Source organism: Ambystoma mexicanum, chromosome 13 (genome assembly GCF_040938575.1).
Source record: "Ambystoma mexicanum isolate Mex_15411 chromosome 13, UKY_AmexF1_1, whole genome shotgun sequence".
NCBI classification, from domain to species: domain Eukaryota; kingdom Metazoa; phylum Chordata; class Amphibia; order Caudata; family Ambystomatidae; genus Ambystoma; species Ambystoma mexicanum.
Genome location: NC_090938.1, coordinates 702,649,513 through 702,662,226, shown reverse-complemented (window position 1 = coordinate 702,662,226; position 12,714 = coordinate 702,649,513). Strand labels below are relative to the sequence as shown.

Genomic DNA, 12,714 nt, shown 5'->3' with positions numbered 1-12,714 from the left:
CAACCTTTTTTTTTTCCAGCCGCTTTCGGATCGGGGTGATTCGCTCCACGGTATATAGACGGTCCTTAAACTTGCCAATCCTGACAGATCGCTCTAACTTGTAGGGGTGCGCACGGAGGATGGGGAGAGCTGGGCTGTTGTCTTCGGGAAACACATCATAGGAGGCGGGCTGAACCCTGGCCACTGATTGGTGGTAAATCCCACTAGTTGCGCGTGAAGGACTGGAACTGAGATGTATTCATTGGGCCATAGAGTACTGTAGGAGAGAGATCTGCGAGAGGACTTAACTTGAGTTTCTTTTGCAGGTGACCTAGGTGTGTAAAATAAAATGTGAAAAATATCAGTAAAAGAATGCCACGCCCAACGTGGGGCTCGAACCCACGACCCTGAGATTAAGAGTCTCATGCTCTACCGACTGAGCTAGCCGGGCTGCTGGTTGCAATGTCAGCTGGTCACCCTTTTCTCAGCACACCATTCCTAACTGGACAGCCTGTGAAGGGAGAGAGCAATGTGTGCTTGCATGTTTATGTGTGCTGCCTGTATGCCTGCACTCTATGTACGTGCATCTTTACGCAGCCGCTATGTCTCTGTGTTTGTCCATGTCTGCAGATATTTGTGGCGCTTCCCTTAATATGGTTATGTTATTGGTATCTTTCTGTGTAAGTTTATGTATGTCTACACATCTTTACTATGTGTGCAGCTAGCTTCCTCTTCCTACATGTGTCTCTGAAGTAAGTCTCTATGGATAAGTAGACCGTGTGTGTCTGTATCTGTGCGTGTGTGCCTGTGCACAGCCAAGCACACACTCGTTTGCATCATTAAGACATGTACTGACCATAATCTACCCCCTATGCCATTCACAGATATTAGAAATCCAGGACCCCGAGAAACAGGCTAAGAGTGGGTACAAAAAGAGCCCCATGGTCTGCCTGCGATCTCATACAGGAGCAGCTGTGTTAATAGCAGACTGGAGCAATACAGAGAGCTTTGTCCTGGCGGTGAGCCCTTATTGTAGCAGGCTTTTACTTGCAGATAAGCCCAGGGACGCCGTCAGGCCCTTTCAATCTTTGCAAATTAAAGTGGCCTCAAGTCTTGGGCAGGGGTATGGGGGGCAGCAACTTCCCCCATGTTTGCAGGATTTACAGACGTGTTATCACCTCATTGTCTCCAAACACTTGTTCCTCCACATCAGCCCCTTGCTGACAAAGAAGGGTTTTTTGCTCTTCAGTGGGCAATTCATGTTTAGTATCCCTGCTGGATGGCTGTCTCCTGATAATCAGCGGCTAGTAACCTTACCCTTTTCGCCATTGTAATGTATGCACCCCAGGAGTGCCCCAGACTGTTTTCGCTCTCAGCAGGGGGCCACCAACCATCATGTTGAAATGGGCAACCAAACATCTTCAGCAGGGCCTGGATAGGCCAACACAGGGAACTATGTCCTGTCAGTGAGCTCTTACAGCAGCAAGCTGTTAATGCCAAGTTGGTGCAATATACACAACTATAGCCTGGCTGTGAGATAACACAGATCAGGCTCTTGGTGGCAAACAGGCCCAGTATAGAGAGCTCTGGCTCGGCTGTGAACCAATACAAGGCAGACAGTTAACGGAAGACTGAGTTAACGCCGATAGCCACAGTGTCTTGAATCGGTCCTGGAAGGTCTGGGATCGCTGTAGGACGCTATGACGGTCCTGACACTTAACTGTTGGAACATGTCTTAGCGGTCTAGTAGCTCACCAACAGGGCCGCCGCCATGTATATCCCGAAGTCAGGGGATTGCATCAGTGCGTTGCAACCCTGCTCAACTGTAAGGTGAGACGCTAGTTTCCCGCTTTCATTCGGCTTTCTGGCCGCTCTGGGTTCCGTTGCTCTAACGGCTCCCTCTTGCTCTTTCTTTCCACCTTTGTGCTGCGCGCTCCGCGCTCATCTCCTGTCTACCTTCTCTTTGCCCGGCCGCTCGGCCACTGCATGCTCTCTTGTCTGTGGCAGTCTCCTGTTGTTCACCCAGTCTCTGGGGACTCTCCCATTTCCCGCTTACCTTGTAATAACAGCGAGGTTCCAGTCCGTTTTCATTCCTTTCTTAGGACGTTACCCCGCTCTTCAGTAAGCATCCCTGCTGTGCATTCTGGACCCTATAGTCCATTCCTCTTACCTGTGACTGGCCATTCAGGTTAAAGTCTTTCTCCGGTGGTCTATCTGCTTAAATACTATACTCATCCATCACCCGACAGGTGGAACAACTGCTTTAGCAGCCATCCTGTTACCCAACCAAACCTACCTGCACTAGCTAAGGATACCAGGGTATTTCTGCCTGTCGGCTTTTCCCTGGAGTGGGGTTGGCTCCCCGGAGCCCCCACTGCCAGGCTATTTGCATATTAGTCAAAGTGGCCGCTGGGGGAGCCCGCCCTTACCTCTTCCAAAAGAAGGGAAAGAAGAAGACAGCACCTCAGAGGGGACAGAAGTAGATTGCGTCCTCTGACGACTCCTCATAAACACCAGGTGAGGAGTCGGAGGGAGAGGCTTGTATAGTCACCAAAAGTAACCCCATAGATTCTGAGACACGGCCTGGCTGGGCACTCTTACAGGAGCAGGCTCTTATTGGCAGCTCGGCCCAATACAGAGAGCTTTAGCCTGGCTCTCAGATAATACAGACAAGGCTGTTGTGGGCAGAGAGACCCAGTACATAGAGCTCTGGCTCGGCTTTGAGATAATACAAGGCAGGCAGTTAACGGCAGATTTGCCTGACACTGGGAGCCATGGCATGCCTGCGAACTCCTACAGGAAGAGGCAGTTAATGGCAGATTGGTCCAGTAGAGAGGGCGCTTTCCCATCTGTGATCCGGACTGAGCATGCTGTTAATGGCAGATTGGTCCATACTGACAGCCACGTCATAGCCTTGAGATTCTTCGGGAGCACGACTCTGCGTTTTGCACCTTTCCACAGTCCACGGACAGGACCCTGCTTAGCCTTGGAATACCTGCAGAGACTACATGCACCCTATCTCTTCCTGCTCAAAGGCATCCGCACTCTAGTGCATGGCGCTGGGCTGGGCTACATTAGGGCTCTCGGACCCCACCTCTGCGACAGTCCTCTAGTTTAACCATCTTTTGCAGGTCCTTTACAGTCCACCGCAGTATGTCACCGAAGTTCAGATCTACCAAAGTTGTAAACGTTTTTATTGCTGATGTCACTGGCGAATATCTAGTGCTGATCTTTGTTCTAAAAAGTTCCTATGCTAAAGTCTGAACTACAATCGTCTAACTCGAATGGCTGTTGTGACATCACCCAGATATGATGGCTGTCCACAGCCTTGCTTAAGACTTTGGTGGTTTTTAGGTCTTCTCCAACTCCCTAAAATGAGAAAATTGGCCCATTTGCTGACAACTTTTTTGTGCAAATGTGGGGTTCCCCTCCCCTTATCCACTCCCCATACTCTGCCATTCCCTTTACTTTTCCAAATTTAAATCAATCCTTTTATTAATGTCCCCCTCTTTATACTGTATTTAACCTTTTAACTTGTCTTCCCCTGTCACCCTGCCTATCCACAGTATGCCTTCTGTTTTGTCAACAACAAAACTGCTGTCTAAAGGGTAGTCTGTTTTTACCCCTTCAAGATCACGGTATGCGATTCACAATACCTGTTCTGGAATATTCTGTTCCTAATGGCCATTGAGGTTTCTCTCATTGGCCATACCTGCCTGTAATAACTGGGTGCTGATTACATTTGTTTAGTGTTTAATTACTGCTGAATGCTTTCGTAGCGCCCTCTGTGGGTGTCCGTCCTAAAATATTCCAGAAAAGTGTCTGTTCTGGACTACCCCACTACTAACGAGCGATCTAGGAGGGGGCATTGCTGATATTTGTTCTAAAATGCTGCTTTGCCAAGAGCTGTTCTAGGAACCCCAACTGTTGATGTGTGCCCCAGAATATTAATGTATTGATGGCTGCCCTTGAATATTCAGTAGGTGATGAAAGATGCCGAGTTGGTGGCTGTTTTGCAAAATTCCATCCTTGATGTCCGAGACTGAATGTTCCCCAGCTGGTGTTTGTCCCAATGTATGCCACTGCTGGTGTCTGTTCTGGAATCCATGTTAAGCGTGTTCTGATGTAGTCCGTACCTGATGCCTGTTGTGGAACATGCCCTTGCTTATCTGCAATGCAGAACACGAGAGTGATGTTGCATAGTGTGTGATATTCCATTGCAGATGATTAAAGCTGAATGCTGCTTCTCGGGTTCCCGTTACACGCTGATACGCCGTTGTTTCTCCTGCATCTCCAGAGCCTGTACTCTTTACCCTGCTGCACTTTTCAGTTGTCAGGATGGCCGTGCGGTCTAAGGCGCCAGACTCAATAGCTGATTCTCTTCCCCAGCTGGGTGTTCTGGTCTCCAATTGGAAATCCCACTTCTGACACAACTTTTTTTTTTTCCAGCCGCTTTCGGATCGGGGTGATTCGCGCCACGGTATATAGACGGTCCTTAAACTTGCCAATCCGGACAGATCGCTCTAACTTGTAGGGGTGCGCACGGAGGATGGGGAGAGCTGGGCTGTTGTCTTCGGGAAACACATCATAGGAGGCGGGCTGAACCCTGGCCACTGATTGGTGGTAAATCCCACTAGTTGCGCGTGAAGGACTGGAGCTGAGATGTATTCATTGGGCCATAGAGTACTGTAGGAGAGAGATCTGCGAGAGGACTTAACTTGAGTTTCTTTTGCAGGTGACCTAGGTGTGTAAAATAAAATGTGAAAAATATCAGTAAAAGAATGCCGCGCCCAACGTGGGGCTCGAACCCACGACCCTGAGATTAAGAGTCTCATGCTCTACCGACTGAGCTAGCCGGGCTGCTGGTTGCAATGTCAGCTGGTCACCCTTTTCTCAGCACACCATTCCTAACTGGACAGCCTGTGAAGGGAGAGAGCAATGTGTGCTTGCATGTTTATGTGTGCTGCCTGTATGCCTGCACTCTATGTACGTGCATCTTTACGCAGCCGCTATGTCTCTGTGTTTGTCCATGTCTGCAGATATTTGTGGCGCTTCCCTTAATATGGTTATGTTATTGGTATCTTTCTGTGTAAGTTTATGTATGTCTACACATCTTTACTATGTGTGCAGCTAGCTTCCTCTTCCTACATGTGTCTCTGAAGTAAGTCTCTATGGATTAAGTATACCGTGTGTGTCTGTATCTGTGCGTGTGTGCCTGTGCACAGCCAAGCACACACTCGTTTGCATCATTAAGACATGTACTGACCATAATCTACCCCCTATGCCATTCACAGATATTAGAAATCCAGGACCCCGAGAAACAGGCTAAGAGTGGGTACAAAAAGAGCCCCATGGTCTGCCTGCGATCTCATTCAGGAGCAGCTGTGTTAATAGCAGACTGGAGCAATACAGAGAGCTTTGTCCTGGCGGTGAGCCCTTATTGTAGCAGGCTTTTACTTGCAGATAAGCCCAGGGACGCCGTCAGGCCCTTTCAATCTTTGCAAATTAAAGTGGCCTCAAGTCTTGGGCAGGGGTATGGGGGGCAGCAACTTCCCCCATGTTTGCAGGATTTACAGACGTGTTATCACCTCATTGTCTCCAAACACTTGTTCCTCCACATCAGCCCCTTGCTGACAAAGAAGGGTTTTTTGCTCTTCAGTGGGCAATTCATGTTTAGTATCCCTGCTGGATGGCTGTCTCCTGATAATCAGCGGCTAGTAACCTTCCCTTTTCGCCATTGTAATGTATGCACCCCAGGAGTGCCCCAGACTGTTTTCGCTCTCAGCAGGGGGCCACCAACCATCATGTTGAAATGGGCAACCAAACATCTTCAGCAGGGCCTGGATAGGCCAACACAGGGAACTATGTCCTGTCAGTGAGCTCTTACAGCAGCAAGCTGTTAATGCCAAGTTGGTGCAATATACACAACTATAGCCTGGCTGTGAGATAACACAGATCAGGCTCTTGGTGGCAAACAGGCCCAGTATAGAGAGCTCTGGCTCGGCTGTGAGCTAATACAAGGCAGGCAGTTAACGGAAGACTGAGTTAACGCTGATAGCCACAGTGTCTTGAATCGGTCCTGGAAGGTCTGGGATCGCTGTAGGATGCTAAAACGGTCCTGGCACGTAACTGTTGGAACATGTCTTAGCGGTCTAGTAGCTCACCAACAGGGCCACCGCCATGTATATCCCGAAGTCAGGGGATTGCATCAGTGCGTTGCAACCCTGCTCAACTGTAAGGTGAGACGCTAGTTTCCCGCTTTCATTCGGCTTTCTGGCCGCTCTGGGTTCCGTTGCTCTAACGGCTCCCTCTTGCTCTTTCTTTCCACCTTTGTGCTGCGCGCTCCGCGCTCATCTCCTGTCTACCTTCTCTTTGCCCGGCCGCTCGGCCACTGCATGCTCTCTTGTCTGTGGCAGTCTCCTGTTGTTCACCCAGTCTCTGGGGACTCTCCCATTTCCCGCTTACCTTGTAATAACAGCGAGGTTCCAGTCCGTTTTCATTCCTTTCTTAGGACGTTACCCCGCTCTTCAGTAAGCATCCCTGCTGTGCATTCTGGACCCTATAGTCCATTCCTCTTACCTGTGACTGGCCATTCAGGTTGAAGTCTTTCTCCGGTGGTCTATCTGCTTAAATACTATACTCATCCATCACCCGACAGGTGGAACAACTGCTTTAGCAGCCATCCTGTTACCCAACCAAACCTACCTGCACTAGCTAAGGATACCAGGGTATTTCTGCCTGTCGGCTTTTCCCTGGAGTGGGGTTGGCTCCCCGGAGCCCCCACTGCCAGGCTATTTGCATATTAGTCAAAGTGGCTGCTGGGGGAGCCCGCCCTTACCTCTTCCAAAAGAAGGGAAAGAAGAAGACAGCACCTCAGAGGGGACAGAAGTAGATTGCGTCCTCTGACGACTCCTCATAAACACCAGGTGAGGAGTCGGAGGGAGAGGCTTGTATAGTCACCAAAAGTAACCCCATAGATTCTGAGACACGGCCTGGCTGGGCACTCTTACAGGAGCAGGCTCTTATTGGCAGCTCGGCCCAATACAGAGAGCTTTAGCCTGGCTCTCAGATAATACAGACAAGGCTGTTGTGGGCAGAGAGACCCAGTACATAGAGCTCTGGCTCGGCTTTGAGATAATACAAGGCAGGCAGTTAACGGCAGATTTGCCTGACACTGGGAGCCATGGCATGCCTGCGAACTCCTACAGGAAGAGGCAGTTAATGGCAGATTGGTCCAGTAGAGAGGGCGCTTTCCCATCTGTGATCCAGACTGAGCATGCTGTTAATGGCAGATTGGTCCATACTGACAGCCACGTCATAGCCTTGAGATTCTTCGGGAGCACGACTCTGCGTTTTGCACCTTTCCACAGTCCACGGACAGGACCCTGCTTAGCCTTGGAATACCTGCAGAGACTACATGCACCCTATCTCTTCCTGCTCAAAGGCATCCGCACTCTAGTGCATGGCGCTGGGCTGGGCTACATTAGGGCTCTCGGACCCCACCTCTGCGACAGTCCTCTAGTTTAACCATCTTTTGCAGGTCCTTTACAGTCCACCGCAGTATGTCACCGAAGTTCAGATCTACCAAAGTTGTAAACGTTTTTATTGCTGATGTCACTGGCGAATATCTAGTGCTGATCTTTGTTCTAAAAAGTTCCTATGCTAAAGTCTGAACTACAATCGTCTAACTCGAATGGCTGTTGTGACATCACCCAGATATGATGGCTGTCCACAGCCCTGCTTAAGACTTTGGTGGTTTTTAGGTCTTCTCCAACTCCCTAAAATGAGAAAATTGGCCCATTTGCTGACAACTTTTTTGTGCAAATGTGGGGTTCCCCTCCCCTTATCCACTCCCCATACTCTGCCATTCCCTTTACTTTTCCAAATTTAAATCAATCCTTTTATTAATGTCCCCCTCTTTATACTGTATTTAACCTTTTAACTTGTCTTCCCCTGTCACCCTGCCTATCCACAGTATGCCTTCTGTTTTGTCAACAACAAAACTGCTGTCTAAAGGGTAGTCTGTTTTTACCCCTTCAAGATCACGGTATGCGATTCACAATACCTGTTCTGGAATATTCTGTTCCTAATGGCCATTGAGGTTTCTCTCATTGGCCATACCTGCCTGTAATAACTGGGTGCTGATTACATTTGTTTAGTGTTTAATTACTGCTGAATGCTTTCGTAGCGCCCTCTGTGGGTGTCCGTCCTAAAATATTCCAGAAAAGTGTCTGTTCTGGACTACCCCACTACTAACGAGCGATCTAGGAGGGGGCATTGCTGATGTTTGTTCTAAAATGCTGCTTTGCCAAGAGCTGTTCTAGGAACCCCAACTGTTGATGTGTGCCCCAGAATATTAATGTATTGATGGCTGCCCTTGAATATTCAGTAGGTGATGAAAGATGCCGAGTTGGTGGCTGTTTTGCAAAATTCCATCCTTGATGTCCGAGACTGAATGTTCCCCAGCTGGTGTTTGTCCCAATGTATGCCACTGCTGGTGTCTGTTCTGGAATCCATGTTAAGCGTGTTCTGATGTAGTCCGTACCTGATGCCTGTTGTGGAACATGCCCTTGCTTATCTGCAATGCAGAACACGAGAGTGATGTTGCATAGTGTGTGATATTCCATTGCAGATGATTAAAGCTGAATGCTGCTTCTCGGGTTCCCGTTACACGCTGATACGCCGTTGTTTCTCCTGCATCTCCAGAGCCTGTACTCTTTACCCTGCTGGACTTTTTAGTTGTCAGGATGGCCGAGCGGTCTAAGGCGCCAGACTCAAGAGCTGATTCTCTTCCCCAGCTGGCTGTTCTGGTCTCCAATTGGAGGCGTGGGTTCAAATCCCACTTCTGACACAACCTTTTTTTTTTCCAGCCGCTTTCGGATCGGGGTGATTCGCTCCACGGTATATAGACGGTCCTTAAACTTGCCAATCCTGACAGATCGCTCTAACTTGTAGGGGTGCGCACGGAGGATGGGGAGAGCTGGGCTGTTGTCTTCGGGAAACACATCATAGGAGGCGGGCTGAACCCTGGCCACTGATTGGTGGTAAATCCCACTAGTTGCGCGTGAAGGACTGGAACTGAGATGTATTCATTGGGCCATAGAGTACTGTAGGAGAGAGATCTGCGAGAGGACTTAACTTGAGTTTCTTTTGCAGGTGACCTAGGTGTGTAAAATAAAATGTGAAAAATATCAGTAAAAGAATGCCACGCCCAACGTGGGGCTCGAACCCACGACCCTGAGATTAAGAGTCTCATGCTCTACCGACTGAGCTAGCCGGGCTGCTGGTTGCAATGTCAGCTGGTCACCCTTTTCTCAGCACACCATTCCTAACTGGACAGCCTGTGAAGGGAGAGAGCAATGTGTGCTTGCATGTTTATGTGTGCTGCCTGTATGCCTGCACTCTATGTACGTGCATCTTTACGCAGCCGCTATGTCTCTGTGTTTGTCCATGTCTGCAGATATTTGTGGCGCTTCCCTTAATATGGTTATGTTATTGGTATCTTTCTGTGTAAGTTTATGTATGTCTACACATCTTTACTATGTGTGCAGCTAGCTTCCTCTTCCTACATGTGTCTCTGAAGTAAGTCTCTATGGATAAGTAGACCGTGTGTGTCTGTATCTGTGCGTGTGTGCCTGTGCACAGCCAAGCACACACTCGTTTGCATCATTAAGACATGTACTGACCATAATCTACCCCCTATGCCATTCACAGATATTAGAAATCCAGGACCCCGAGAAACAGGCTAAGAGTGGGTACAAAAAGAGCCCCATGGTCTGCCTGCGATCTCATACAGGAGCAGCTGTGTTAATAGCAGACTGGAGCAATACAGAGAGCTTTGTCCTGGCGGTGAGCCCTTATTGTAGCAGGCTTTTACTTGCAGATAAGCCCAGGGACGCCGTCAGGCCCTTTCAATCTTTGCAAATTAAAGTGGCCTCAAGTCTTGGGCAGGGGTATGGGGGGCAGCAACTTCCCCCATGTTTGCAGGATTTACAGACGTGTTATCACCTCATTGTCTCCAAACACTTGTTCCTCCACATCAGCCCCTTGCTGACAAAGAAGGGTTTTTTGCTCTTCAGTGGGCAATTCATGTTTAGTATCCCTGCTGGATGGCTGTCTCCTGATAATCAGCGGCTAGTAACCTTACCCTTTTCGCCATTGTAATGTATGCACCCCAGGAGTGCCCCAGACTGTTTTCGCTCTCAGCAGGGGGCCACCAACCATCATGTTGAAATGGGCAACCAAACATCTTCAGCAGGGCCTGGATAGGCCAACACAGGGAACTATGTCCTGTCAGTGAGCTCTTACAGCAGCAAGCTGTTAATGCCAAGTTGGTGCAATATACACAACTATAGCCTGGCTGTGAGATAACACAGATCAGGCTCTTGGTGGCAAACAGGCCCAGTATAGAGAGCTCTGGCTCGGCTGTGAACCAATACAAGGCAGACAGTTAACGGAAGACTGAGTTAACGCCGATAGCCACAGTGTCTTGAATCGGTCCTGGAAGGTCTGGGATCGCTGTAGGACGCTATGACGGTCCTGACACTTAACTGTTGGAACATGTCTTAGCGGTCTAGTAGCTCACCAACAGGGCCGCCGCCATGTATATCCCGAAGTCAGGGGATTGCATCAGTGCGTTGCAACCCTGCTCAACTGTAAGGTGAGACGCTAGTTTCCCGCTTTCATTCGGCTTTCTGGCCGCTCTGGGTTCCGTTGCTCTAACGGCTCCCTCTTGCTCTTTCTTTCCACCTTTGTGCTGCGCGCTCCGCGCTCATCTCCTGTCTACCTTCTCTTTGCCCGGCCGCTCGGCCACTGCATGCTCTCTTGTCTGTGGCAGTCTCCTGTTGTTCACCCAGTCTCTGGGGACTCTCCCATTTCCCGCTTACCTTGTAATAACAGCGAGGTTCCAGTCCGTTTTCATTCCTTTCTTAGGACGTTACCCCGCTCTTCAGTAAGCATCCCTGCTGTGCATTCTGGACCCTATAGTCCATTCCTCTTACCTGTGACTGGCCATTCAGGTTAAAGTCTTTCTCCGGTGGTCTATCTGCTTAAATACTATACTCATCCATCACCCGACAGGTGGAACAACTGCTTTAGCAGCCATCCTGTTACCCAACCAAACCTACCTGCACTAGCTAAGGATACCAGGGTATTTCTGCCTGTCGGCTTTTCCCTGGAGTGGGGTTGGCTCCCCGGAGCCCCCACTGCCAGGCTATTTGCATATTAGTCAAAGTGGCCGCTGGGGGAGCCCGCCCTTACCTCTTCCAAAAGAAGGGAAAGAAGAAGACAGCACCTCAGAGGGGACAGAAGTAGATTGCGTCCTCTGACGACTCCTCATAAACACCAGGTGAGGAGTCGGAGGGAGAGGCTTGTATAGTCACCAAAAGTAACCCCATAGATTCTGAGACACGGCCTGGCTGGGCACTCTTACAGGAGCAGGCTCTTATTGGCAGCTCGGCCCAATACAGAGAGCTTTAGCCTGGCTCTCAGATAATACAGACAAGGCTGTTGTGGGCAGAGAGACCCAGTACATAGAGCTCTGGCTCGGCTTTGAGATAATACAAGGCAGGCAGTTAACGGCAGATTTGCCTGACACTGGGAGCCATGGCATGCCTGCGAACTCCTACAGGAAGAGGCAGTTAATGGCAGATTGGTCCAGTAGAGAGGGCGCTTTCCCATCTGTGATCCGGACTGAGCATGCTGTTAATGGCAGATTGGTCCATACTGACAGCCACGTCATAGCCTTGAGATTCTTCGGGAGCACGACTCTGCGTTTTGCACCTTTCCACAGTCCACGGACAGGACCCTGCTTAGCCTTGGAATACCTGCAGAGACTACATGCACCCTATCTCTTCCTGCTCAAAGGCATCCGCACTCTAGTGCATGGCGCTGGGCTGGGCTACATTAGGGCTCTCGGACCCCACCTCTGCGACAGTCCTCTAGTTTAACCATCTTTTGCAGGTCCTTTACAGTCCACCGCAGTATGTCACCGAAGTTCAGATCTACCAAAGTTGTAAACGTTTTTATTGCTGATGTCACTGGCGAATATCTAGTGCTGATCTTTGTTCTAAAAAGTTCCTATGCTAAAGTCTGAACTACAATCGTCTAACTCGAATGGCTGTTGTGACATCACCCAGATATGATGGCTGTCCACAGCCTTGCTTAAGACTTTGGTGGTTTTTAGGTCTTCTCCAACTCCCTAAAATGAGAAAATTGGCCCATTTGCTGACAACTTTTTTGTGCAAATGTGGGGTTCCCCTCCCCTTATCCACTCCCCATACTCTGCCATTCCCTTTACTTTTCCAAATTTAAATCAATCCTTTTATTAATGTCCCCCTCTTTATACTGTATTTAACCTTTTAACTTGTCTTCCCCTGTCACCCTGCCTATCCACAGTATGCCTTCTGTTTTGTCAACAACAAAACTGCTGTCTAAAGGGTAGTCTGTTTTTACCCCTTCAAGATCACGGTATGCGATTCACAATACCTGTTCTGGAATATTCTGTTCCTAATGGCCATTGAGGTTTCTCTCATTGGCCATACCTGCCTGTAATAACTGGGTGCTGATTACATTTGTTTAGTGTTTAATTACTGCTGAATGCTTTCGTAGCGCCCTCTGTGGGTGTCCGTCCTAAAATATTCCAGAAAAGTGTCTGTTCTGGACTACCCCACTACTAACGAGCGATCTAGGAGGGGGCATTGCTGATATTTGTTCTAAAATGCTGCTTTGCCAAGA

General features: G+C 49.2%; 1 non-coding gene across 1 annotated transcript; it reads left to right on the top strand.

The window, feature by feature from the left end:
• The first annotated feature begins 8,720 nt into the window (after nucleotides 1-8,720).
• On the top strand, nucleotides 8,721-8,830 carry TRNAL-CAA (transfer RNA leucine (anticodon CAA)). Its single transcript has 2 exons — nucleotides 8,721-8,758; nucleotides 8,785-8,830. It is a non-coding gene; the product is annotated as a tRNA-Leu (tRNA).
• Nucleotides 8,831-12,714: the final 3,884 nt, after the last annotated feature.